This window comes from Terrapene carolina, unplaced genomic scaffold (genome assembly GCF_002925995.2).
Source record: "Terrapene carolina triunguis isolate 2854851 unplaced genomic scaffold, T_m_triunguis-2.0 Scaffold68, whole genome shotgun sequence".
Classification (NCBI taxonomy): Eukaryota; Metazoa; Chordata; order Testudines; family Emydidae; genus Terrapene; species Terrapene triunguis.
Genome location: NW_020664419.1, coordinates 26,244,463 through 26,271,875, shown reverse-complemented (window position 1 = coordinate 26,271,875; position 27,413 = coordinate 26,244,463). Strand labels below are relative to the sequence as shown.

At 42.6% G+C, this 27,413-nt stretch overlaps 1 protein-coding gene across 4 annotated transcripts in view; it reads right to left on the bottom strand.

Annotated features, from left to right (window-relative positions):
- Positions 1–27,413, bottom strand: part of TBC1D22A (TBC1 domain family member 22A) — a 441,804-nt gene that overhangs the window by 297,728 nt on the left and 116,663 nt on the right. The window lies entirely within an intron of this gene.

The following is a 27,413-nucleotide window of genomic DNA, read 5'->3' as shown; positions in this document are numbered from 1 at the left end:
AAGGGAGACAGACGATGCAATGGTAAAGGGGTCTTTTTTCCCCCTACTAGGGGGCAGGGAGGCCAGAAAAAGCCTCACTCATTCTCAACTGAAGGGGCATAAAAGTATGAAAACTTAGGAAGTAATGGGAAGACACACACAGAACTTTTGAGGTAGGGCAGCATGGATCCTGAGTGTGGCTTCTTGAGCCCAACATAAGATCCCAAGAAGAAGGGGAGTGATTGCCAGAGCACGGGATGATGATGTTCCTGACCAGCTCTCTTGGGTCCCAGCTGTGGCCATTTTGGAAAGGGGTGCTACCCTGAATCAGTCTGTCTGTCCAGTCACTCTAGCTGTGAAGGGCTCTTTGGAGAACAACGTATTGTCCCCAATGTTGCCTCATTTCCAGTATATGATCTTCCAGAGCTCCCAAGGAGGAGGATCTCCCAATAGTTAATTTGAGTGACTGTTCCAGTGTCATCTTCTGGGTTTCTTTGGGGAGGGGTCTGTGAGAGTCAAACATGCTGAACCCCTTCTCCAAGGAGTTTCTAGACAGGGAGACAGCATAAGACCTGTCAGCAATTCCCTTGGGAAGAACCATACATCATGGGCATCCAAGTCCTAGAAGGATTTCTCCAGAGTTTTGGGCCCCCATTTAGCTTGCATCCTCAGGCAGAGAAAATGAGCAAAGTCAGCAGGTACAGCAATAAGGACCCTGCATCCAAGGTTGTGAGCCAGCTAGGAAGGCGGGATAGGAGTTCTTGTGTTTCCTTGTAGAGTTTGTTAATAAACCCAGAACCCAAGAAGGAGGGTTACTTGACACATAAAAGTCTATGTTGAAGTTACTGGGGAGCCAAACACAGGGAAAATGAGGCAGTAGCTTCCCTGACGCAAAATCAGTTATAACAGCACTATTACATCAGTCTGCTGTGTCAGCTAGTATGGACACTGCTTTCTCTTTCTCTGGCAAAAGCTAGCCAGAGAATATACCTTATACAGGGTACTAAGGGTTCTTTAATCTAGTAGAGAAAGCCAAAACAAACCATAACAAGAACCAGTGGCAGGAAACTGAAACCAGACAAATTCAAATTAGAAATAACAATCATCCTGACTTAAAAATGTGTAAGTCAGAGAAGTAGCAGATTTTCCATCTCTTGATGCCTTTAAATCAAGATTGGGTAATTTTCTGGAAGATCTGCTTTAGCCAAAAGACACAAGTTACTAGGCTCAATGCAGGAGTAATTGGGTGGATTTTAATTGCCTGTAATTAGGGTGACCTAATCTCCCAATATTATGGGAACTGTCCTGATATTAGGGGTTTGTCTCACCCTGGCCCGAAAAAAAAAAAAAAAAAAGTGTCCTGATTTTTCACACTTGCTATCTGATCACCCTACCTGTGATAAATAGGAAGTAAGTCTAGATGAGTTATTTATCACTTCCAGCCTTACACTTTATGACTCTATGAACAATATGCTATCTTGATCTACTGGCAAGAATGAATGATGGTCAAACACGTGAACTGACACATGATCAAAGAGAAAAGTTTAGTTTACTTAAGGACCATGTATTATTGTTAGGGAATTATGTTCTGCTAGAATCATCTTTATGGAGAAAAGGAGCAAGAGTTTTAGTTCTAAGAATACCAACACCTAGAGAGAAACCCTTTAATCTCATCAATATTTGTGGTATTATATACAGTCAAGCAGTAAGACAAAAACCAAAATGATTCCAGTGCATCTATCAGACCTTTGTGTTTAATTCAAACAATCTCTCAAAATTGTTGATACTTCACCAATACCATCTGTGGCATTATAGAATTAAAATATGACCATGTAGATAATTGTTGCTATCACTGTAATATAATCGCAAAAAATCTACAAATTATGTCATGTAAGGTGTCTATGGAAAAGCTATGATTTGCTAAATGATTATCCTATTTGTATGCATGTATCATTTTTGTATCTGAAATTAGGAATATTGGCTATATACCTGTATTTCAAATGTGTTTGCTCCTGTGGTCACACCCACAAGGCAGCTTATTTCTGGTCTGGCCAGGACATTGTGAAGGGACTATTCAAGCTGAATGGCCCATCAAAGAACACTTAACTCACAATGGACCATAGAAGAGGCTTATCCCTACCTGATGGACCTTCCTGTGGACGTTCTAGCTAAAATATGGGTAATGGCCTCTGCTATGACTCAACTTCTAAAGGTATGTCTTCACTAGCAACGTTAAAGCGCTGCTGCAGCAGCGCTTTAACATGGCTGTGTAGTCGCGGCACCAGCGCTGGGAGAAAGCGAGAAAGTTGCAGCGCTGTAAAGTGGCAGTGTAGACAAGGCCTAAGATTAAAACCTGATTTAACAAACTAGCATCTCCTGATCAAAGAAGTTTTTCTCACCAAGTCTCCATTCCAGCATGGCTGACTAGACTGTCTGGCCATGACATGTCACAGAGCCCCAAAGGCTCAGTTCCTTTGTTTCCTCAGGTGAAGGATGCCAAAATGGCTTTTTCTCTCTCCTTATATCTTGCAGAGTTGATTGACCCTGCTTCAAGAGGCAAGAAGGCTTCATGTGGGAGAGGAAGTAGACATCTTTCCTCACTTGTTCACCTGATGGTTTTGTTTACCTTGCATGTAAATGTGTTTTTGGTCACATCTTGCTTAATTTCCATTGGAGACACATTCAAGCAGGTGGAACCACATTCTTTTTTCTGGAACAGGCATGACTTAGGCACTGCTTGCCAAATACATTTTAAGAACTTTTCTTTCCCCAGCACAAATCTATAGAATCCTTTGTGGGTTTACCATAAACAAGAATATTCATGATCAGTGAGTTATTAGTTTTCCAGTGATATATTACGTGCACCTTTTGAGTATATATCATGACAACAGTGTGCCAGTTGGCACAGGGGTCAGGGTCAACACACCCATAACTGGGTTCTCTCTCCAAATCAAGGTTTGGACACGAAATCAGGACTTCCTGGGGCAGCTTATATAGCTCTTGGCCAGGTCATGCTGGTTCTGTTGACGACTAGTTTCAACGACCCTCAAGCCAGTGCCTTTCAAGAGCACTAAATTCACACACAAATTGTAAGACCAAAAACAGTCGCTCTTTAAAAATAATTCCTCCCTTCAGTCAAAACTAAAAATTAGATTTCTTGTAATTTTACTTTCACATTTCTATAAATGTAAAAAAAGTTCTCCTAATTTGGAGAAGAAAAATGACCAGCTTTTCCAAATCTCTCATTTCTCACATAAACTACTCTGAAAAGCAGGGAATTCCAGAAACAGAATTTTCATTTTGCAGTTCTAGTTTAGCCCGCTAACACCGTAAAATTTAAAAAAAAAACTGTACATGGCTTTTTTTAGTAACTAAATAATATTCTTTTAAACACTAATGGATTCCACTGTCCTCTGAGTCAATTTTAATTTTTTAAATACACCTCTACCTTGATATAACGCGACCCAATATAACACGAATTCGGATATAACGCGGTAAAGCAGTGCTCCGGGGCAGGCGGGGCTGCGCACTCCGGTGGATCAAAGCAAGTTCAATATAACGCGGTTTCACCTATAACGCGGTAAGATTTTTTGGCTCCCGAGGACAGCGTTATATCAAGGTAGAGGTGTATATATGTGAGTGTGCACACACAATCTTGAAATTACGTTGAGTTTTCTTTTTCAGTAAATGTGTGCTTTATATACTTATGTGGATTAATTAAATTCTTCATTCCTGCTTTACACTATCATTCACCACTGGCATCAGCCTGAAGGTAATTAAAATCTATTATATAGAATTTTAATTCCCTGCCCTAAAATAAAAGCCAAAAACTTTCCATGCTGGTGAACACAAAAATATCAATTACCTTCCCCTGTTTGCTCTGCTTGCTTTTTTTGTCCCTACTACTTCCTCTTTCCTTTTTAAAATTGCATTAAACAGGTACATCATTAAGTAGTCTGTATTTAAATTACAAGACAAGTCTAATCAAGTTAAAATGAGCAGTATTTACAGGATATAGATTTAAGGCAACAGTAATTATAATGGTTCGAATGCTATACATATTGTGCATCAATAAAAATATCATTTCTTTAAATAATAAAGACAGAAAAGTGTTAGTTTGGAGTAACAAGAGTTAAGCATAGTTCCTTTTTAATTTAAAATCTTTTTGGAAGTTGACTAACTAGTAACCCGCACCAGCAGTATTTGAATTTCATATCCTTGAAGATTTATACATCTGTTATCTCTGCTTGGAGAATTTTTAGCTTTCTTGCTATTAGTTCTTTCATAATTAGATACCCAATGTTTGTGTCATTTAGATGCCAAAGGCAATTAGAGTCACCTTCTACTCCAGAGCTAAGAGTGTTCGAGAAGATTCCAGCTCTGAAAATACAACCAGCTCTGTGATTCTCGGCTACAGAAAGATGAAGATCATTAATTATAACTATATAGAGACCATAGGGAGAGTGGGAAGAGTGCACATGCCAAAGTAAGCAGCTCCCTTTGGAGTACATTTCTTTCCTCATAATTACATTAATTGCAATTAGCTTTCTACTCCTTCATAATTCTTTCATTTTGACACCTGCAAAAGTACTTTGGCTTCTGTTCAAGTCCATTTTGCTGCTGCCATCATTACTCAAACTCTTACTTTCCGTTTGTTCTCATGGCACAACATTTTTCCAACTTGCATTTTCCGTTAATATGTCTTTCAGTGAATTCTCCCTGCATCCTCAGACCAATTGACTGCTAATATTTCTTTTTAAATGGCTATTATTCAACCCTGAAACAAAGTTATCCATGACAGACATTTCAGTTTTCCCAGTAGTTTGTTCACCCTTTAAGGAAGTTTTATATAAATAATTACATTGGATTTAAAAAAAAAAAAAAACTGGTTGACAGCTGGCCATTTAAACAGCAAGTAATACACAGCACATTTTCTCTGGATGGATACATTTGGGAATGGGGTACTGGCCTATGATGAGGGCCCCATAAGCCCTATAATAATTCAAACAACCACCAAGGAATCTGAATATTATATCAAGATGCACAACAACAAAAAATTTAAAATGCATTTCAGTGGTTATATTATCAACTCTTCCAACCGACGAGTTGTATATATCAGAGTAGGAGATTTTCATTAGCAGTAGCAGATGATAGTTAACTATTTATGTAGTATAAAATTCTCTCAAATACTGTTCAGCTTTCATTACTGAACATAAAAATTAGGTAAGTGACCCAAAACACTCTACCAACATATAGCAAACCTGTAACAATTTAGAATAAGAGAGAGAGATGCAACAGTCATTTTTGGCTACCAACATGGAGGATTTCAGAATGACCTATATTTCTCTGCACAAACTAATACAAAAATGTAATATTAAACGGCATACAGTATAAAAACTGAAGATGTATAACCAAACTGTAGGACACAAAGTCAATGCAAAATTCCTAGGTTGGAGAGGCATTTAAGGCTCAGTTGATTGGAGAGCTGAAGGACGTAGAGGTATAAGAAAATGGAGAGTCCTATGAAATTCACAGCCATGAAAAACACATCACGGACTGTGAAATCTGGTCTCCCCCCCATGAAATCTGGTCTTGTTTGTGCTTTTACCCTATACTATACAGATTTCATGGGGGAGACCAGCATTTCTCAAATTGGGGGTTGTAGCAAGGCAGTAACCCCGCTCCTGCCCTGAAGGGCTTAAAACAGCTCTGAGAGCAGACTGTGGAAGGAAATCAGGACGAATAGGCTGACTGGGGGAAGTAGCCACGGGTGGGGCCACACCCCAATCAGGCCTCAGCTGGCCCTATGAAAGGGCTGCTAGGCAGGAGCTACGTCAATCTCTCTTTAGCTTGCAAGAAAGAAGGGCCTGGCTTCCTGAGAGCAATAGGGTGCCTGAGTGGAGCAGGGCTGGGGAAAGGCTAGAGAGGCCGGGGAGCTCCAGCCGGGCAACTCCCCAGGCTGCAGGCCTTGAGAAGGGCCTCGAGAAGACACTGGGGCTGCAGAGGTGCAGTCTGGGGGTTAGGCAAGGGCAGCAGGTCCAAACCCCTCTTGCCTATGACAAGTGGCGTTTACGCTGCAGTCTGCCCCAGGGAATGGGGGCTAGTTGATGACTGGCAGTGGCAATAGACTGAGATGAGGTGGGGGTAGAGGGTTGCGGGTTCCCCAGGGAGGGGAGACCCAGACGGGGCACTGGGATCCGGTAGGGACACGGGGCCAGCAAAAGGCGAGACACCTGCTTGCAGAGGGCACTCCGGAGCTGAAAACAGAGCTAATTCCCAGGATAACCAGCAGGAGGCGCTGCAGCAGTGAATCCTCGCACCGCTACAGGGGTCCTGACCCAAAAGGGAGTTGCAGGGAGGTCACAACATTATTTTAGGGTGGTCATGGTATTGCCACCCTTACTTCTACACTGAGTTCAGAGCTGGGTGGCCAGAAGGTGGCAGTTTTTGGCCAGGTGCCCAGCTCTGAAGGGAGTGTCCCTCCAACAGCAGCACAGAAGTAAGGGTGGCAATACCATCCCAAGCCATTCTTCTGCGCTGATGCCTTCAGAGCTGGGTGGGCGGAGAGTGGAGGCTGCTGACTGAGGGCCCAGCTCTGCAGGCAGCAGCGCAGAACTAAGAGTGGCAATACAGTACCATAAAAAGCAACAAAAAGAGTCCTGTGGCACCTTATGACTAACAGACGTATTGGAGCATAAGCTTTCGTAGGTGAATACCCACTTCGTCAGATGAATGTAGTGGAAATTTCCAGAGGCAGGTATAAATATGCAGGCAAGAATCAGTCTAGAGATAACGAGGTTAGTTCAATCTGGGAGGATGAGGCCCTCTTCTAGTTGTTGAGGTGTGAACACCAAGGGAGGAGAAACTGCATTTGTAGTTAGCTAGCCATTCACAGTCTTTGTTTAATCCTGAGCTGATGGTGTCAAATTTGCAAATGAACTGAAGCTCAGCAGTTTCTCTTTGAAGTCTGGTCCTGAAGTTTTTTTGCTGCAGGATGCGTACCTTTAAATCTGTTATTGTGTGTCCAGAGAGATTGTAGTGTTCTCCTACAGGTTTTTGTATATTGCCATTCCTAATATCTGACTTGTGTCCATTTATCCTTTTATGTAGGGACTGTCCAGTTTGGGCTTGTCTTGCAGCAGGTGGAATACAGAGCCAGAAGTGTACCTAGAAGCCTCCTGCTGCAAGACAAGCCCAAGAAAGAAACCAACAGAACTCCACTGGCACCTACAGAACACCTACAGTCCTCAGCTAAAACCTTTCCAACGCATCAACAGTGATCTACAACCCATCCTGGACAACGATCCCTCGCTTTCACAGGCCTTGGGAGGCAGGCCAGTCCTCGCCCACAGACAACCCGCCAACCTTAAGCATATTCTCACCAGCAACCACACACTGCACCATAGTAACTCTAACTCTAACTCAGGAACCAATCCATGCAACAAACCTCAATGCCAACTCTGCCCACATATCTACACCAGCGACACCATCACAGGACCTAATCAGATCAGCCACAACATCACCGGTTCATTCACCTGCACATCCACCAATGTAATATACGCCATCGTGTGCCAGCAATGCCCCTCTGCTATGTATTCACCCACAAAAGCTTATGCTCCAATACATCTGTTAGTCTATAAGGTGCCACAGGACTCTGTCGCTTTTTACGGATCCAGACGAACACAGCTACCCCTCTGATACTTAATACCATACCATGCCATCCTTACTTCTGGCTTCAGAGCTGGGCTCCCAGACAGCAGCTGCTGCTCTCCAGCTGCCCAGCTCTGAAGGCAGCGCCACTAATAGCAGCAGTACAGAAGTAAGGGTAGCAGTACCGCGACCCCCCTACAATTACAACACTGTGAAATTTCAGATTTAAATAGCTGAAATAATGAAATTTACTATTTTAAAAATCCTATGACCATAAAATTGACCAAAATGGACCGTGAATTTGGTAGAGCCCTAAAAATGAATCTTCAGCTAAAGAATATTAGCCAGTAACTTCACGCTCACAAAAAAAAAAAAATATCACTGAACCAAACTAAAGTTTTACGGTCTTGAATCAGTGGAAGTAGGCGAATACCCAAACGTGAATAGAGAATACCCAAACATGAGTAAAATTTATGCTCAAACAGCAGAAATAATAAGAATACAGAAATTAAGTTTAAGGATATATTCAGCGTTGAAGACTTCCTTAAAACAGAAGTAATGGAGTTAGCATGTTGAGTAATTGAAATTGTCTACGTTTTTTCTGAGATAAAGATAAATTGAAAGTGTTGTGTTAGAAAAATGAGAACCTCAATAATAAGTTTCAAAGAAATAACCAACATCTTTGGGACACCTAAGGGACTGAATTGATACCATGGAATTATTCATACCAAAGTAGTTAATGCAATAGCAAGTCTATATAATAAATGCTTAGACACTGAAAATATCTTCAGGGATGGCCATCCCCAGCCAAATTCATCAACATTTGGTTAATTGGATTTTCTGAGGGGGAGGAGGATTATGGCAGCACTGAGAAAAATAACAGTGTTGAAACGGGGAGGTTTTGGATTTTTCTTCAGTTTGAATGTCTCTACTTTGATTAAGATGCTTAAGACACATGAGCAACTATCCACATTAGATGCAAGATAACTGTCTAAGACAGAGTCAGCACAGATAGGACAAAAACACCCAATTCTCAAGACTAAATTTACAGAGAACTCCCAGACTTCCTTGGCAATATTTTATTAATATTGTCATGTTTCTTTTTATTCATTTAAAGTAGCTTTTCCCCCCTCAACAAGTAAAATAGATTATACTTATAATTTAAAATGTTATCAAAATAACCACAGTTAAAACCAATAATTCATAGAAATAAATTACTCCCTTATTACCTGAGAAATTTGGAATGTACATTGAAAACTTCTCCAAAATAATTCCTAGAGCAGCTCTTTTAGAAAAACATCCAAGCTTGATTTAAAAATTGCAAGTGATGGAAAATCCACCATGACGCTTGTTAAGTTATTCCAATGGTTATTTACCCTCAGTGTTAAAAATGTACACCTTATTTCCAGTCTGTATTTGTCTAGATTCAACTTCTAGCCATTAGAGCCTATCACATCTTTCTCTGCAAGACTGAGCAGCTCTTTATCATCATTTTTTCCCCCCCGTGTAGTACGTATAGACTGCTATCAAGTCACACCATAACCTTCTCTTTGCTAAACTAAATAGACTCAAGGAGCTCCATTACTATACAGCAGGGTTTACTAATCCTTTAATAATTGTTATCGCTCTTCTCTGAACCCTCTCCAATTTATCAATATCCTTCTTAAACTGTGGGCACCAGAACTGGCCACAATATTCCAGTAGCAGTTGCACTAGTGCCAAATACAGAGGTAAAATAACCTCTCAGCTCCAACAGAAAATTCCCGTTTATGCATCCAACAATCACATTAGCTGCAGCATCACACTGGGAGCTCATGTTCACCTGATTATTCACCATGACCCCAATTTTTTTTTTCTTCCAGAGTCACTACTTCCCTGGATATCATCTCCCATGCTGTAATTGTGGCCTGTATTCTTTATTCCTAGATGTAAACATGGATATTTAGATGTATTAAAATGCTTACTCCCAGCTTACCAAAGATCCAAATTGCTCTGTATCAGTGACCCCGCCTCATCATCATTTACCACTCCCCCAGTTTGTGTGTCACCTGCAAACTTTATCAGTGATGATTTTATGTTTTCTTCCAGGTCATTGATAAAATGTTAAATAGCATGAGGCAAGAACTGATCCCTGCAGGATCACACTAGAAACACACCCACTCAATGATGATCCCTGTTTTAACAATTACATTCTGAGACCTATCAGTTAGCCAGCTTTTAAAAAATTTAATGTGTGCCATATTAATTTTATATCATTCTAGTTCTTTTTAATCAAAAGGTTGTGTAGTAACAAGTCAAATATCTTACGAAGTCTAAGTATAGTACATCAACACTATTACTTTTATCAACCAAATTTATAATCTCAAACACCACAGCCACTGAGGGGGTGGAGGGTGGAGAGAATGAATTTTCATCTCTTCTTGGTGCTCTACCAATGATGAGTCCTCTGAAATAGGAATCATCCCATGAGGAATAAAGGAGCATAGCCCTAATGATCAGTTTCCCCACAGTTACATATGGGTCAGAGCAGGAATTAGTATTGCTGGACCCAGAATCTTCTTAATTAAGTATAAAGTTCCATTAAAATCTGGATGTAGGCCTAGCTTGATATGAGTAACTTGCCTCAATTCTTAGCGGTCATGACTGGGAAGGTGAATGGAAGGTTAAGTTGCAAATAAAGGCTTTACCCGCAGTATACTGAGTCAGAATGCCTGTTCTTGCTAAGAAAACCAAGAACACCCTAGGACTAGGGACAATGGACAAGATAAACCTGCAATGTAAAGATCAAGTTATACATGAAACAGCACATGGGCAGAGTATGCAATACAGGGATTGGTTACTACAAAGTAACCAGGCCAATAATGCAATCTATAGTCAATGCAATGTAATGTATAAATGTATATAAAAGGAAGAAGTTTTCTATGCAACTTTGGATGTGTGGTATGCCCACCCCCTAACGCTTGAGTCTTATCAACTCAGCATAGCTTTGCTGTATGCTAAATAAAGGAACCTCGGTGATGAAATCTGGTGTTTGAGTTTTTTGGATCCCAGAGAACTGGATGAAGCGTTCTCCCAGAACTGGACAAGATGTTCTGGATAAGGTAAGTGTAAAAGGTCTCAGAGAGAATCCCAACAGTAGACAATTAACGCTCTGTATCTAATCTTCCATTTTTGGTTAAGATTATTGAAAAAGGCTATGACAGGATAACTCCCAGGAACTAACCACCTCACATGTTCTTCACTAGTTAATCCGGGTATGGAAAGTATGGAATGGAGTCTGCATGGGCAGATCACCTCATGGCCATGCTGATAATATTAGATCTATCATCTGCCTTTGATGTTTTAATCATGAAGTATTAGTGATTTACCTGTGGACAACCATGGGAAAGGACAAAGCTGTTCTTGGTTGATTGTTTAATTTCTTGCTGAGCAACCTCAAAAAGAGTTGCAATGAGCAATGGTTTTTCCACCAGGATAGCATTCACGTGGATTACGCACAGTTCCCTTTAGTCTTTCCTCTTGTTTAAAACATATATGAAACCATTGGGAAGGTTATGAAGGAGACATGGGTTACAGCATCTTCAATATATTAATGACATCCATCTCTATCTTTCCATCTCTTATGACCTTTTGACCTTATCCAGAGCCCATCCAAGACTCAGGAAAGAACTAGGATCAGCTAACCAAGGCTCAATCTGAATGAAAGTGGGGAGTTTTTGAAGAATTGGGGAAAGGAACTGGAGGACATGGTGAGGATACCTGCACCTTTAAGTGAAACTGTGCAAGCACTTCTTGTTGCTCAAGTTCACCATCACTAGATTCCCAGATACCTTTTGATCATCAGGCAGGAGCAACAATGGTTGGAACTACACATATTCCTCAGCTGCATTTAGCTGGGAAGTTGCAACCATTTCCTCTAGATATGGAACTTGTTGCCACCAACCATGTCCTTGTCACCTCAAGATTAGAGTGCTGAAATGTGCACTACATGGTGCTAAAACCTAAATCTGACCTGAAACCTGAAGTAGGTGCAGAAATTAGTGGCTTGCTTAAAAGTTATTAAACACTGTGTTTTATCATGAGCATAATACACCACTTTTTCATGACAATACAGGAATGCAAAATAGTAATAGTATCCACATTGCATATCTAATGTAAACATACTAACAAAACTAGGACCTGACCTAGCGGTCAGAGATGAGTTGGGAGCCAGGCCACATCAGATACCAGAAAATCAGAGTCAGACAATAGAAGCAGGTAGAGCAGGGGAGACAGTTCTAAGTAAGGGAAACCCAGCTGCACAGACAACTTCCTGTTCCTCTGCTTGCTTAAAAGAGAAGCAGGTAACCAACTGGACCCCCAGCCCCCAATTCCACCAATCAGATCCCTGGATTGGAGTCCTCTCTCAGTGTTGAGCTTGTAGTTAAAGCCCTGCACAGATACAAATGTACGTCCGCAGATATAAATCGGTATCCACGGGACCGCAGGGCTCTCCTGGGAACTGCAGAGGCGAAAAGAGCAGAACGTGGGGCCGCCGCTCTCAGGAGCCAACGCCCCGCACCAGCAGCTCCTCCAGCTTGGCTGCATTGTCCCCAGCCCCTTTCACAACTATAACAGCCTTTTCCCACAATTGATAAAAAAATCTAACTTTACTGCTTTAAGAAAAAATTATCTGTAATTACAGAGGTCACCCTTCAAAATTCAATACTTGCCTAGTTAAGATACAGTACTATCTGAACCAATTTATCCTCAACCTTTAAAGAAACTTGTGACAAGACCAAACTTGGGAAACCTCAGCCTGAGAAGAGGAGGATATCTTTATAAGCAACTGAAAAAAAGACCTTTCAAAACACAAAATTTAGGCAAGCTTATGGACTTTGGCACTCCAACTATAACACCACTTTCCATAAACCCAAAGCAGAGCACAAAATTTTGTAATACAAATATACCACCGTGTTACAGCAACATAAGTTTGTAAGAAAAATAGATAATATAACAAAGGAAAAAATGAGACAGACAGAAATATACAAGTTCAGTAAAAATCATACTGTGGTGTTGCAGCAAGTATTTACACTAGATTCAGCAAAATTCCCTGGAAGGCATTTACTAAGAATAAACTCTGCCAGACTGTTTGGAAGATAATAAAAGTGTGATTCCACACTTCTCCAATTTGTCACTAGGACAATAAATATCCTTTTCACAATGGCAGCTAGTATAGCTCTATGTCAACATATTTTACTAGTGATAATGTGCTGTCCTCCCATAATCTGTCATGCATTGTCATGGGTGCTCTACTTCAGGTGCGCATGCACCTCTTGAGCCCTCCATTGGAGATTTCTAGCTAGCAGTGTCCGTTTGCCTAATGCCTTCTCGTGGCAGACACTGAGGCTATATAGGGGTGAATGAACGAACCTCCCTCAGTTTCTTCTCAACCCAGTCATCCACTAGGGAACAATCGAAGTAGAGGGGAAGGAAGGCAGGTAGTGGAGCACCCATAGGTGGACACATTTCAAAGAACTACTGATACTGCACAGGGTAAGTAACGTTTCCTTCTTCTTCAAGTGGCATCCCTATGGGTGCTCCACTTCAGGTGACTTTCAAGCGGCATCCCTAGAAGGAGGAGGCAGCTTCAGAATAGGGTCCAGAACTGAAGACAGTACTGCATAGCCAAGTATTTCATTGGATCTGACAGCACGGAGCAGGGCGTAATGCTTTGAAAACGTACAGATGGAGGTCCAAGTAGTGGCCATACACATCACAGTAGATGTTGCCTGCGATCTAGTTGAATGTGTTCTCACCCTTGGGGAAAGGAGCGCAGAGCTCCTGCAGACTCATAACAGGTAAAGATACAACCCACTACCCATTTTGAAAGTCTTTGAGTAGAGCTAGGAACCCTCTTAGATCTATCTGAGAAGGCTATGAAGAGTCCAGGCAATCTCCAAGACCCTTCTAACATCCAGGGTATGGAAATAGGATTCCTGTTAAGAACTATGAGGTTTCGGAAAAAGTATTGGTAGATGAATACATTGGTTAAAAATCCGATGAAACCTTTGGCAGGAACCCAGGATGCGGACATAAAGGAACCCAGGATGCGGACATAAAGAGACCTTATCATTAAAAAACACTGTAAAGGAGGGCTCTGCCATTAAGGCTCCAACCTCCCTGACACTATGGGTCAATGTGATGGTGACTAAAAAGGCCGTCTTCATAGATAAATCAAGCAGGTAGCCATTGGTTCAAATGGAGGTCTTATGAGGTGGTTGAGAACCAGGTTAAGGTTCCAAGGCAGGGTGGGATATTTAATTTGGGAGAAAAGATTACCCAGACCCTTAAACCTGGGTGATGCCAGGTGAGCAAAAATGGATAATCCCTAGACTTGGGGATGAAAGGCTGAAATGGTGGCCAAGTGTACCTTGACCAAACTGATGAATAACCCAGATGTCTTCAGATCCAGCAGGTAATCTAGCATAAGAGAAAGGGGAGCTCAACCAGCCCTGAAGTAACAACAATCACACCAATGCACAAATCTCTTCCATTTCTCCAGGTATTTAGTAGTGCAGGTTGACACTTTTCTACTGCATATCCATAGAGCAGGAAGCCTCTACTCCTGAGAATCATCCAGGAACCATTCCCTGAGGTGTAGAACTGCAGGTGAAGCATGGACAGGAAATGAGGAATGGTCAGGAGCTTGATCGACGGTTGGACACAGAGCTGAAGCAGGTAAGGGTACCATGCTTATCTCGGCCAGGTAGGTACCACTAAGATAACTCTGGCCCTGCCCTGCCCAATTTTGTTCAGCATCTTTGGAATTAGAACAGCAGTTCTCAAACTGTGGGTCATGATCCCAAAGTAGGTTGTGACCCCTTTTTAATGGGGTTGCCAGGGCTGGCATTAGACTTGTGGGGCCCAGGGCCAAAGCCAAAGCCCAAGGGCATAAGCCGTGGGTGGTGGGCTCAGGTTACAGGCGCCCGCCTGGGTCTGAAGCCCTTGGGCTTTGGCCCCCCTGCCCAAGGCGGTAGGCTCAGGCTTTGTTATTCCTGCCTGGGGCTGCAGGACTCGGTGTGCTCAGGCTTCGGTCCCCCTTCCTGAGGTCATGTAGTAACTTTTGTTGTCAGGAGGGGGTCATGGTACAATGAAGTTTGAGAATCCCTGAATTGGAGGCACTAGGGAAAAGGCATAGAACAGACTCTTCTTCCACAGTAGAAGGAAGGCATCCCCCAGGGAGAAATGACCCAGACCCACCTTGAACAGAAGAGAGGGCACTTCTTGTTCTTGGACATGGTGAAAAGATTGATCTCTGGCAGTCCCCCTCTCTAGAATATGCTGTGGAGAACCTGAGTGTCCAGCTCCCATACGTAACATGAGAGTGTCTGTTGAGGGCATTAACTGTGGTGTTCTGGATGCCTGGGAGGTAGACTGCTGAAATCTGAATAGGGCGGACTATACACAAGTTCTGGAGTTTTATAGCTTTGACACACAAGGAGAGGGATCTTGCTCCTTCCCTCTTATTGATATAAAACATACAGGACATATAATCTGTCATGACCTTGATTGCTTTGCCCCGGATGAGGGGCAGAAAATAGAGGCAAACGTTCCTGACCACTCTGAGCTCCCACAAGTTGATGTGGAGACTGGTTTTGTGGGCTGTCCATCTGCTCTGAATCGTGAGGGTGTCATCTTAACAGGGATGCGTAGATTGTTAGTCACTGATGGTGATGGGCTACAGGAGGGGATACCTGCACAGATATTGAGTTGCTCCCTCCACGAGTGTAGGGAGTTCTTTACATGAAAGGGGACCGTCATCTGTCTGTCCAAGGTGTCCCTGTTCGGAGAATAGATATTTCTGAGCCAACCCAGGAAACAGCAGACCTTGTATGATTGGTCACAAATGTGCAAGCTACCATATAGTACAAGAGTTGAAGACAGTTCTTTATTGTGGTGCACGGGCTTCCCTGAATTGTTTTTACCAGATCTGACAAGGTCACAAATCTGTAAAGAGAGGTATACTCTGGCTGTCAATAAGTCCAAGTATGCCCCCTGTAAACTATATTCTTTGTACAGGTACCAGCATGAATGTGTCTACATTCAGCTGTTGGCCCAATTCTTGGAACAGAGCGAGGGCCTTCTGGGTGGACAATAACACTACCTTAAAGGAGTGGACCTTGAGTAGCCAGTCATCGAGGTATGGAAAGACCAGGACACTTCCTGCCGAAAGTACGCTGCCACTACTGCTAGAACCTTGAAGACACCCTCGGGGTGATTTGTAGGTATTTCCTGTGTGATTGGTGTATAGTTATATGGAAATGGATATGTCTTGCAAGTCGAGGGACGAAAACCATTTCTTCTTCTAGTAAACAAATTATGATCGCCAAAGTTACCATCCTGCACTTTTTGAGGTTTCATGAACTTGTTTAACCATATTAGATCCAAGATCAGCCTCCACCCTCCATCACTAGGAAATATTTTGAGTAGCACCTTGTGCGGGGAAGCAACCGGTTCCATTGCTCCTAGCTGAAGGAGAGAGTTCACCTTTTGCCTCAGTAGAAGCTCATGAGAGGAGTTTCTGAAGATGGACAGGGAAGAGGGGTAAAAAAAAGCGATGGCGTAGCCTGATGTTATGACCCACAAGACCCATCGGTCCATGGTGATCAGCTCCCACGCCTGGAGGAAATGGACAAGGCTGTCCCCAAAGGGAGAGAGATGGGCTAAAGGGTGTAACTGTAAATCCACAGGAGTGAGAGGATTTGAACCCTAGACCAACCACTCAAAACTACTGTTTAGATGATGCCTAGGTGATCGTGGAGGGCAGATGGGCAGCCCTCTTCCTCTGAAACTTGTTTCTCTTTTCTGGGCATAACCTCTGGGCAGTTTGTGACCTACTAAAATGCTTCTTTCTCATAGGTGTATAAATGCCCAAGGAATGTAGGGTAGCCCTGGAGTCCTTCAACGTGTGCAGGGAATCATTTGTGGTCTCTGAGAAAAGCTTATGACCCTCAATGGGAAGGTCCTCTATGGTGCTATGAACTTCTCTTGGAAACCCCAGAAGTTGAAGCCATGATGCCTGCATATAACAGTTCCAACTCCATGGAGGTAGACAGTTGTGTCCACAGAATTTAGAAATACTTGGAGAGCCGTTCTGGCCAATGGCTGACCCTCCACAACTATTGCTTCCTGCAGTCATGTGGCAGCCACTCAATAAAAGCTGTACGTTTGTTGTAATTAGTAAAGCTGTATTTGGCCATGATTGCCTGGTAGTTTGCAATCTGGAACTGCACGGTTGTGGATGAGTAAGATTTTCTTCCAAAAAGACCCAGCCACTTTTGGTCATCATAGGGGTTAGATCTTGAAAAGTGCTGTCTGCTCCATTTATTCACTCTATCCACCACTGGGATGTTAGGTGGGGAATGAGAAATAAAAAAAGTCAAAAAGTACTGCTTGCCCTTAGGGAGTTTATCTGTCCATTTGCACATTGGTGGAATAATTGCAGGTGTTTGCCACACCATCTTAGCTGGATCATTAATAGGTAACACCACTCTGGAGGGTGTTGCCGACTGCAAAATATCTAACAGCTTATGATGTGGATATCTGACCTCCCTCAAATGGATCTGGAGGTGTCTGCTACCCTTGTAATGAAGTCTGAAGCCTGAAGTTGTTGGCCATGGAAGGAGGCAGAGGCATAACTGCCCCATCCAGCAATAACAATGAACTGGGAGTCTCGTGGGTGACTTCCTCATCGCCCTAGCTCTTCAAATGTCTTCCGTTGTGGATGTGTAGGGGGAGGATTTGAAACCTTGGTCTCCATGAGGGATGGTACCAATGGTCTGTGAAATTGCTGTCAATAGATAGCCCACAGGTCCTAATATGGCCATTGCAGGTGCCCTAAGGAAGCAGGGGTGCAATGCATGGCTGGTGGGTCACCAAGAATGATGGGACAAGGTCCTCCCTGCTAGAAGGTGGATTCCCAAAGGGGTACGTAGGAGAACTGATTGGGAACTGTAGGAGACGTCCTGCCATGTGGGGGCAGCCATTGAGGAAGGAGGAGAGTCCTGTGACATGGAATGTCCACTTGGAGACTGTGGTCTTGGTACCAAGAGACACTCAGTACCCACCAACAATGGGGACTCTGGTTCATCTGACACAGAGGTCCATCAAGTATCAAAATTCCTGTGTTACCAGAAAGTATCCAAGTACCAATGCCATAGTTGAGGTTGCAGTAGCTGAAGTGGACGATATGGATTATGATGGGCACGTGACAGCACCAACAGCTGAATGGGATGCTTCAGAGCCGATGGCAGGGTTGAACTCGATGGTACCCTCTGCTTAGCCTCCTTATTGGTGGAGGGTACTGGTGCCCTATTGGAGCTGAACTTCCTGTCCTTGGACCCCCAGGGCTTCATAGGCCTGCCAATATCAGAGGAAGAGTCCTTGGCCTCAACGGTACCCTCAGAGACAGAGAACCATGATGGGGACCTGGTCTTTTCTGGAGCTAGCTCAGAGTAAGAGTCCACAGTCCTTTTTCCAAGAGTCTTCCCAGCACGCTCCAGAGACTTCACTTTCTTAGGAGAAGCATGCCCTGATGTTGACATGGCACTGAATCTGTCCAGAGACAGATATATTGGGGGATAAAGGGGAGAATCTCCTAACCTGGCTCAGAGGATGGTTGCAGGGAGCATGTCATGACTAACAGTCTGAGCTTTATCTCCTTGTTCTTCTTCACCCTGGACTTAAGGGCCAAACAGAAGGAACACTTCTAGGAGAGATGGGACTCCCCCCAGGCAATGGACAAACTCAGACTGCCTGTCACTATAGCCTCCCAGCAAGAGACCCAGTGTTTGAACCCTGGAGAGCCAAGCATGCCCCAGTAGGAGAAGAGAGTCTCCCAGAAGGAAGAGCGAAGAAAAAAAACCCCACAACTAAAACTATACTGTACTAAACACTAACACTAACTTTACAATTATAAACTATCTAAGTGCATACAAGAAAAGTGAAGGCCAAGTACGCAGTAGGCGGCTATGCTAGGTTTCTGTCTCAGGCCGAGGTGGTAGAGAAGAAACTTAAGACAGTTTGCCCACGCACCCCTATATAGCCTCAGTGTCTCCCATGATAAGGCATAGGGTGCATGCACAGGCTGAATGGACACTGCTAGCTAGACCTCTCCAAACAAGGGATCAAGAGGTGCACACACATCTGAAGTGGAGCACTCAGGGACACTACTCAAAGAACAAGCTTTTATAATGTGATGCATTAAGCAACCTTAACTCTAGGCAATGCTATCAGTTCTGCCAATAACATCTGCCAAGTGCATGAATTAAATCCACTGTTCACAATTTACAATATATTAACAAGTAATTTTCCACAATAGTTAATCTGTGCAGTTCAGAGGGTGCCACTGTCAATCTTGGACTGATCAACTATCAGATCTACAGCCACGGAGATTTTAGGAAATTGCCACCTATGGTTAAGAGTCTCTTCCCCATCAAAAACCTTTTCAAATACCTGTTAAGTGCGTGGTTGAATTATCCAGTTTCCTTTTCCCTATCACCTTTATAAAAATCACTGTCAGTCAAACAATTTACTAATTACACTGCAGATTGGTCCCAAACGCAAAGGGAGTGGTCACCTACCCTTGTCTATCTCTTAATTTCACTACTGGCAAGCCTTTACTGTTGAGTTTCAGGAACTGTTGTTCCACTGCTGTGTTGGGACAGACTGACAATTCAATGTTTGTCCAGGATATTACGATAAACGTTACGGAATTATGTTTCATAACTTCGGGGTCCACTATATTAAAAATGCAACTGTGCATGTATTATTGTGGAATTGTATGTAACTTTGAGGAGACTGACTAATGCAATCTCTGGAAAGTTTTAGGAACTTCAAAGGACTTTGTGGGACAACATGTTTAAAGTGGATTTCCTGGAAAATACCTGGAAGGGAAAACCAAATCCTCCCAAGAAGCTACGCCCTGGGGAGAGACCCCATTGTCTACTAATTACCTGTTCCTGGAAACTCCAATTCAAAAGACCCCACACACTGTATAAAGGATGTACTAAACTTTTCATGAGGTTACTAGTTCTGAGCTGAGGCTCTTATGAATATGTGAACATAGAAGAGACCCCTTTGTTGGGTTCTGAAGGACTGCTCCTGCCAGAGCCCATGTTAGAGTTGGGGTGATCCCTGGTAAGCTTAATGGCATGTATGCAGGTTCTTTTATTGCTCTTAATATGTTTTCTCGGCAATGCTCTTATCCAAAGAATAAATAAGTTTGCACAGAAAGCTGTGTGGTAGCTTATCTGTGGGCAATTACACGGTCTCTGACAAATCTGCCTAGGCAGACTATCTTTTGCTGTGAATAACCCAATGAAGGTAGGGAACTGTTCAGCCTGGGAATGCCCGTCAGGAGGGAGAGAGAAGCTGGTCTCCACCCAAGAAAGGCAAGAGCTGGAAACCTGAGAGCAGGTGCCCTCGCTGGACAACTAAAGGGGAAAAACAGGAGCAGTTGTCCTGAACTGACACACCCTTGTCTCTCTTTTAATTGAACTGATACTAGGCCTCTAGTGTGGGGTTTCAGGAACTGTTGTTCCAGTTTTGTGTTAAGTCATCCTATAGGCAATATTCTTTTATATACACCTAATAACTGCATTAATTGAATTTACTGTCTCAATTTTCTGCCACCTATTCAGAGTCATTGTCTCAATCTGTATACTAAATCACGTATGGGTCCACAGTCCCTCCTGCAAAAGGTGAAGTCAAATAGCTGGGCCTCTTGTTCAATTAATTGTTTTAGCTGAAGGTTTCTGGCTGATGGGGGACGGGAAGAGGGATAGTAAAAGAAATGTTTTAAATGCCCCCGACTCCTATCTCAGAATATACAAAACGATAGAATTCTACACTAGTCAAGGGTATTTATCAATCAGCATACTAGGTTCTGCCTTCTGTCATCACAGTCGTTTATCATGAACAACTCAATAGGTGCATGTATGTGATTGCTCAAGTCATCAAACTTGGATTCTTTTCATTTGATTTTTTTCCCCTCACAAAATGATGTTAAATGCCTAATACTTTGTATTTAAAAATTTCACAGGGTGTAGCTACAAAGGTGTAATCAGACCTCTGTAACAGTACTGTATGTGTTCTGTCAATGCAGTGTCTGTGTTGAACACCGGTACGCAATAAAAGTAGTAAATAGTTAGGAAGCCATATTAAAAGTGAAAATAAAAAGGGGGGGATGGGATGGGGCGGGGGGCTAAACCTTCCAAAGACTGTCTAAGCACTGTGCTAAAGGATAGCCAGACCACAGACAGCACTAGCATATTCTGTCCTTGGAACCTGGTACTTCTGCTAATGGCAGGACATAGCAAAGTGCTCACAGACACAGATGTCTGTCAGACTAATGTATTGGGAAAATCAAGTAGTCAAGGACTTGGGCTTTTTGAAGACAGGAAGTGGCAAGCTCTCTTGCTTAGTCACATAGACAATACAAAGGTGGTCAGTGCATCTGAAGAGAAGAGTTTATCTAACATGAGTCATGACTAGATTTTTCTGAGAGAAATTATTATGATGCTACCAATTCTGCTCTTTCCCCAATACAGCAGATAAAAGCAGTCTCTCTCTCTCTCGAATAAATAAAGCCATTCTTGACTACAATTTTTTTTCCTACAGGGGAATATTTCTGACGACATTCTATGCCTGCTCTTCATGGCCATTCCAACAAATATATTTATAACAAATTATTACCCTATGAAACTGAAATCCCTGACAACCTTAATTATGGTCTCGCTACCACTCTACCCAATACTTTTCTTGTTGTCTAGCTTTTCTGTTCTATCCCTAATTGAAATTCTCAATAATACCACCACTTACAACAACAGGGGAGGCCATCCTGTAAAAAATCTGAGGCATTTAAAAAAAATTCCACTTTCCTTTTTATACTATTGTTTGTTTAACCCTCCCCCCCTCCAAAAAAATAGACCCACAATGGTCTATGAGATTACATTTAAGTAGTATAATTTTGCTTAGATAAATGGACTATTCCAGAACTCTATTTATTGTTGAGCTTTTCACTAAGACACCTGATATAAAACAGACTATAACAAGAGACCTTTCAAAACAAAAAATTAAGCAAAAACCTCTCCTTTATTGGGCAAAAGTTTTTACACCATGCCATACTTTGATTCTTTTCACTCAAATTTTTTTCTCATGATTGTGTTAAGTGCCTAATACTTTGTATTAAAAAATTTCACAGGATGTAAAAAATTTAAGTGTAGCATTGCTTGAAATTGTTTAAATAGCCAAAAATACAAAAAGCATCTTGACTGTAAACAGTATATTCAAAAAACAATGCAAAATCCTATTATAATTTAGCAGACCACTGAACACTTGGAAAACAAAAAGCAATCAAGCTCAAATTAAATGCAAACGACAGTTACAACAGCTTCGTAAAACTCTAATGTATCAACATAACTCTGATCGCTTTTCTTTCCTTCACTGTCATTCAAACTTTAATTTACACTCTGATAATTGGAATATGTGAAAGATCGACTATCACTGAAATTCATCTAATAATAAATTGTATGCATTATTACTCTTGGAGTTCCCCATAGGCTATGGGAATTTACTTCCCTTGCCAATGGTCCACTAATTACAACTCCAGTAGCACTTCAGTCATCATGCGCTGCATTCTAAAATATTATCTGGAAATCCCATTAACGTGACTGAAAATTTCAAATGCTCTTAAGTTTTATACATAAAGAGATAGGACAATAGATTTATGCTGATTGCATCTATTGTAATTTCTATTGTTCGGATTACTTAACATATTCCTTTTCTCCCCTTTAGTATTAACCATCAAGAATCCACATTTTTTTGTTTAAAGTCTGAGTCAAATACTACTTAAACTTAACAAGACAAATCCTAACAGAGATTCTTTCTGATCCTCATGAGAAGTTATGACAAATTGTTTCCATTTTACAAGACATTTAATCAAAAGCCAAATTATTCTAGTAGTTTAATATGTGTCGTAAGCACCCTAATCTCATGTTACTCTTTTTCTCTTTTCACTTTTGCTTTTTCAGCACTTGCTGAATTGCTACCAGAGAAACCCAATTTAACATTACCAGCTTATTATTTCATTTTGCCATAGGCTACGCCCTTTTATAAAAATCTCAGAAGGGAAATTTTTGTTAAGGACAAGAGTTGCCAACTTTCTAAAGCGCACAAAACTGAACACTCTTGCCCTGTCCCCTGCCCTGCCCCTTCCCTGAGACCCCGCCACTGCCCCACCCTTTTTCCGAGGTCCCGCCCCAGGCTCATTCCACCCCCCCTCCCTCCGTCACTCGCTCGCTTCCCCGCCCTCGCTCTCTTTCCCCTGTCCCCAATATGGATCTGAAACCTAATCCTCCACAGATTCTGATTTATATTTTGGTCAAATATTGACCAAAGACCTCAGACTATTCTCCTTCTCCAATGCAAACTAGTGAGGATATAACACTATTGCACATAGATAATAAATTATAGATAAACATGTGAGAAGTTACGATTATACAATTATAGTGAAAGTGATCTTACATTTAATGGATGGTACAGAGTGTAATAGGGCAGCAGGCAAAATTAAGGTTATTTTGTGAACTGTATTCCACCTGAATCAAAAAAATCAGAAACTCTAAGATGTCTGAAGCCACAAGCATGTATTTCTCAAACTGTGCAATATGATATATTACCTTAACTTTTCCAAGAGGTCTGGATAAATCTCCCAAAATGCCAAAATTAAATCACATCTGCTCTCAAAATAGTCAAATGCCCCTGTCCTCACTGAGGCTAGCAAAATAAAATAAATTAAATGTTTCTGTGTTAAATTATTTGTAAAATACGAAGTGGCAAATAAACATTAGTAACCCTTTTTAAAATTAACAGCCCTCATATTTCCCAAATGCTTTGTTTGATGAGTATCAAACTTCACACAAAAACGTTTACCCTGGTACAAAAACACACTTAGGGTTTCACGCAGAATTATATAGTTTAGTTTTGGTTAAGTTAGACAATGCATGCAGGAAGGGTAAATAAAAATCATGCTTTGACACAAGCCTATAGGTACGTCTGCACTACAGCAGCTCAGCTACAGTGCTGCCGCTGTGTTAATGTAGCATAGATGTTTCCTATACCAGCAGTTCTCAAACTGTGGGTTGGGACCCGAAATTGGTCACGACCTGATTTTAATGGGGTCGCCAGGGCCAGCATTAGACTTGCTGGAACCCAGGGCTGAAGATGAAACCTGAGTTCCACCCCCACCTGGGGCGGCAGGGCTTGGTCCCCACCCCCCCATCCAGGAGTCATATAGTAACTTCATTTTTAGAAGGGGGTTGCAATGCAATGAAGTTTGAGAACCCATGTTCTACATCATTGGAGAGAGTTTTTCATTAATGTATATAACTCACCTCTTTGAGAGGCAGTTGTTAGGTTAAAGGAATAATTCTTCTGGCAATCTAGCTGCCTCTACACTGGGCATGAAATTTTCACAGCTCTGAGTGACGTAGCTAGGTCAATCTCAGGTTTAGTTGCAGGTCTGCCCTAAGGCCAACTAAAGGGACTGATCCTGTAGACACTACCATGTGTTGTTTTAAACCCCATTAGCACTAAAGTTAGTGGTATAAGGGCTTTTCTACACTAGAACATTGTAGTGCTTTAACTATACAGGTATAGTTAAAGCAGTACAACCATCTCTAGGGCTTGGCTACACTTGCAGATGTAGAGCGCTGGGAGTTAAACCAGCCTTCAGAGACCGCAGCAGGGAAAACGCTGCTGTGAGTTTACACTGTCAGCTCCAAGCGCACTGGTGTGGCCACATTAGCAGCTCTTGCAACACCACAAAGAGCAGCGCATTGTGGTAGCTATCCCAGTGTGCAAGTGGCTGCAACGTGCTTTTCAAATGGGGAGGTGGGGGAGGTAGAGTGTGATAGGGAGTGTGTTGTGTGTATGTGGGGGGAGAGACAGTGTGTTTTGGGAGGCAGAGTGTGTCAGCATGCTGTCTTGTAAGTTCAGACAGCAGCAGAACCCCTTCCTCTCTTTCACACACACTCACAACAGCAGCATTCCACAGTAATGGCTTGCTTTGTACCAGAGCACATAAGCATGCCGGCTATCAGAAACTGAGCTTTAAAAGGGGATATCCGCATGCCTGCAGCTGAGTTCAAAACAATGACCAGAGTGGCCACTTGACTTCCGGGGATTATGGGACGTTTCCGGAGGCCAATCACAGCACAGTAATGCAACACATCGTCCACACTGATGCCCGGGTGTTTCAGCTGGGGCGCAGCAAGCTTTATGCTTCTCGTGGAGGCGGATTACCAGGAATGCTCCAGCTGCAGAGTCCAGGCGCTGTAAGTGCCTTGCCAGTGTGGACACCTCAGGAGTTAGGGCACCCGGGGCTGCTTTAATGCGCTCTAACTTGCAAGTGTAGCCAAGCCCTTAGTGTGGATACAGTTATAAAGGCACTTTATACGTGTACAGCTATTCCTGTATGGGAAGGGGGATAACATTACCGGCATAAATGTCACCTTTGTAACAGTATAATTGTGTACACACTAGGCTAGGGTTTTACCAGTATAACTGTATTGGAAAAAAAGTCATGTGTAACCAAAGTAGTTACACTAGTAAAAAAAAGTTTAAGTGTAAACCCAGACAAAGATTTTACAGGATTGGTAACTAACACCAATTTGAAGAATGTGCAATCTAAAGTGTACTAATTCTAACAGGCCTTGGTGAAAGATACAAAGGTTCAAGTTTCCAATAAATAATTGAAAATTTAGAAAATTCCAGCACTTTTAAAAACAGGGGAATTCAAAATTTTAGAGAAGGGGTTTTAGGTAAGATTTTTCTCCAGTAATCATTCATCTCCCTTCTCCAGCCCTGTAAGTTTCCTTGCCCTCTCTATTCTCTCTCCAAGGACTTTTTTTGGAAAACCAGCCATATGTTTTTCTATTTACTGTTCAGGTTTCCTCTCCCACCCCTGACCCCCTCTCTCTCAAATGTCTCCAAAGAGGTATTGCTTTAATAAGCCTGCACATTGTAGTGCCTTATTGACAGCACTGCCAAACCGCTAAGTAACAGTCACAGTTTGTCAGTTTCATATGGATTCTCCTGAATAGCTGTAGTGAACGGAAGCCTGTAAGAAAATGTAAGATTCTGTGCTGCATTTAAACCCACGAAGCAAATATGGAAAGCTGGATTTTTTATACATCACATATACACATACGACAGATATTAAAGAAAAGTGTTCCTATTTAAAATATGCAATATACAAAAGTGACAACTTGTATATAAAAGACAAATGAATGGTTTAAAAATATAACCTAACCAATCACTTCAAGAACAGGTCAACACTACTCCTTTAAAGGACTAACATTAGCACAGTGGGGTCCTGGTACAAGACTGGGACTTCTAGGTGTTATTATAATACAAATAAAATAAAATAAAATAATAATAATAATGATAGGTCTAAGCACCTACCTAACTGGAATGTAAATTACAGTCAACATCCCAAGAAAATGACTTGTTTTACTTTCTAAATACTTTACTATTTAAGTAGCTTACAGAAAAAAAATGTTCTTCAATACTGATGATACAGTATGACTGAACCAAACAGAGAGTAACCATCTAGGCTCATGTCTACACTACAAAGTTAAGTTGACTTCTTGTCAGTCGACATCAAGCCTCCGATTTAAGCAAGTCGATCTTGCGTATCCATACTACACTCATTGTGTAGGCAGAGTGTATCCTCACTAGCAGGGCTTGCATCAATGCATGGAGCACTGCACTGTGGGTAGCTATCCCACAGTGCACGTAGCTGAGTGGAGTTTTAGGTTGGGTTTGCAATGCCTTATGGGACCAAAACATTGGTGCAGGTAGTTATGGGAACATGGCGTTAGCCTCCCATGATGCACTTACCTCCCTCCCTCCCTGAAGTCAACGGCAAAGAAACCAAGCCTTTTTCGCTCCTTTTTTCACCCCCGCAGACGCCATAGCCTGGCAAGCATGTACCCCGCTCAGCTGTACACTGTTGTGGTGAGCATTACAAACACCTCTCACCTTATCCTGCAGTAGTTACTCAGCCGAAGCAGGAGCCACCGCGCAGAACAATGTGATACCATGCAAACATCCCCACTGGAAGTCATGGAACGGAGCAATTCGCAGTTGCTGGTGACAGCCGTGCATCACCTTGACATGGTAGAGTGCCACTTCTGGGCCAGGGAAACAAGCACTGATTGGTGGGACCGCATAGTTATGCGGCTATGGCAGAGGTGGGCAAACTACGGCCTCAGGGACCGTCCTGCCTGGCCTCTGAGCTCCTGGCCATGGAGGCTAGCCCCCGCCCCCGTCCCTGCTGTCGTGCCACCCCCCCCAACCTACCTCCCCCACAGCCACGCCGCTGTGCAGGCAGTGCTCTGGGCAGCAGAGCTGCACGCTCATGCAGGGCAGTGCAGCAGTGTATCTGGCTCCAGCCGGGAGGCGCGGCTCCAGACATGCTGTTCTGAGCGGCATGGTAAGGGGGCCGGGGGGTTGGATATGGGGCAGGGGGTCCTGGGGGGCAGTCTTGCAACGCCAGACTGCTACCGGTCAGTGGGGAATCAATTTGGAGTGGCTAAATCTACCTTGGGATCTGTTGTGATCCAAGTTTGCAGGGCCATTAACAGACATCTGCTAAGAAGCATAGTGACTCTGGGCAACGCGCAGAACATAGTGGAATGTTTTGCCATGATGGGGTTCCCTGACTGCAGTGGGGTGAGATG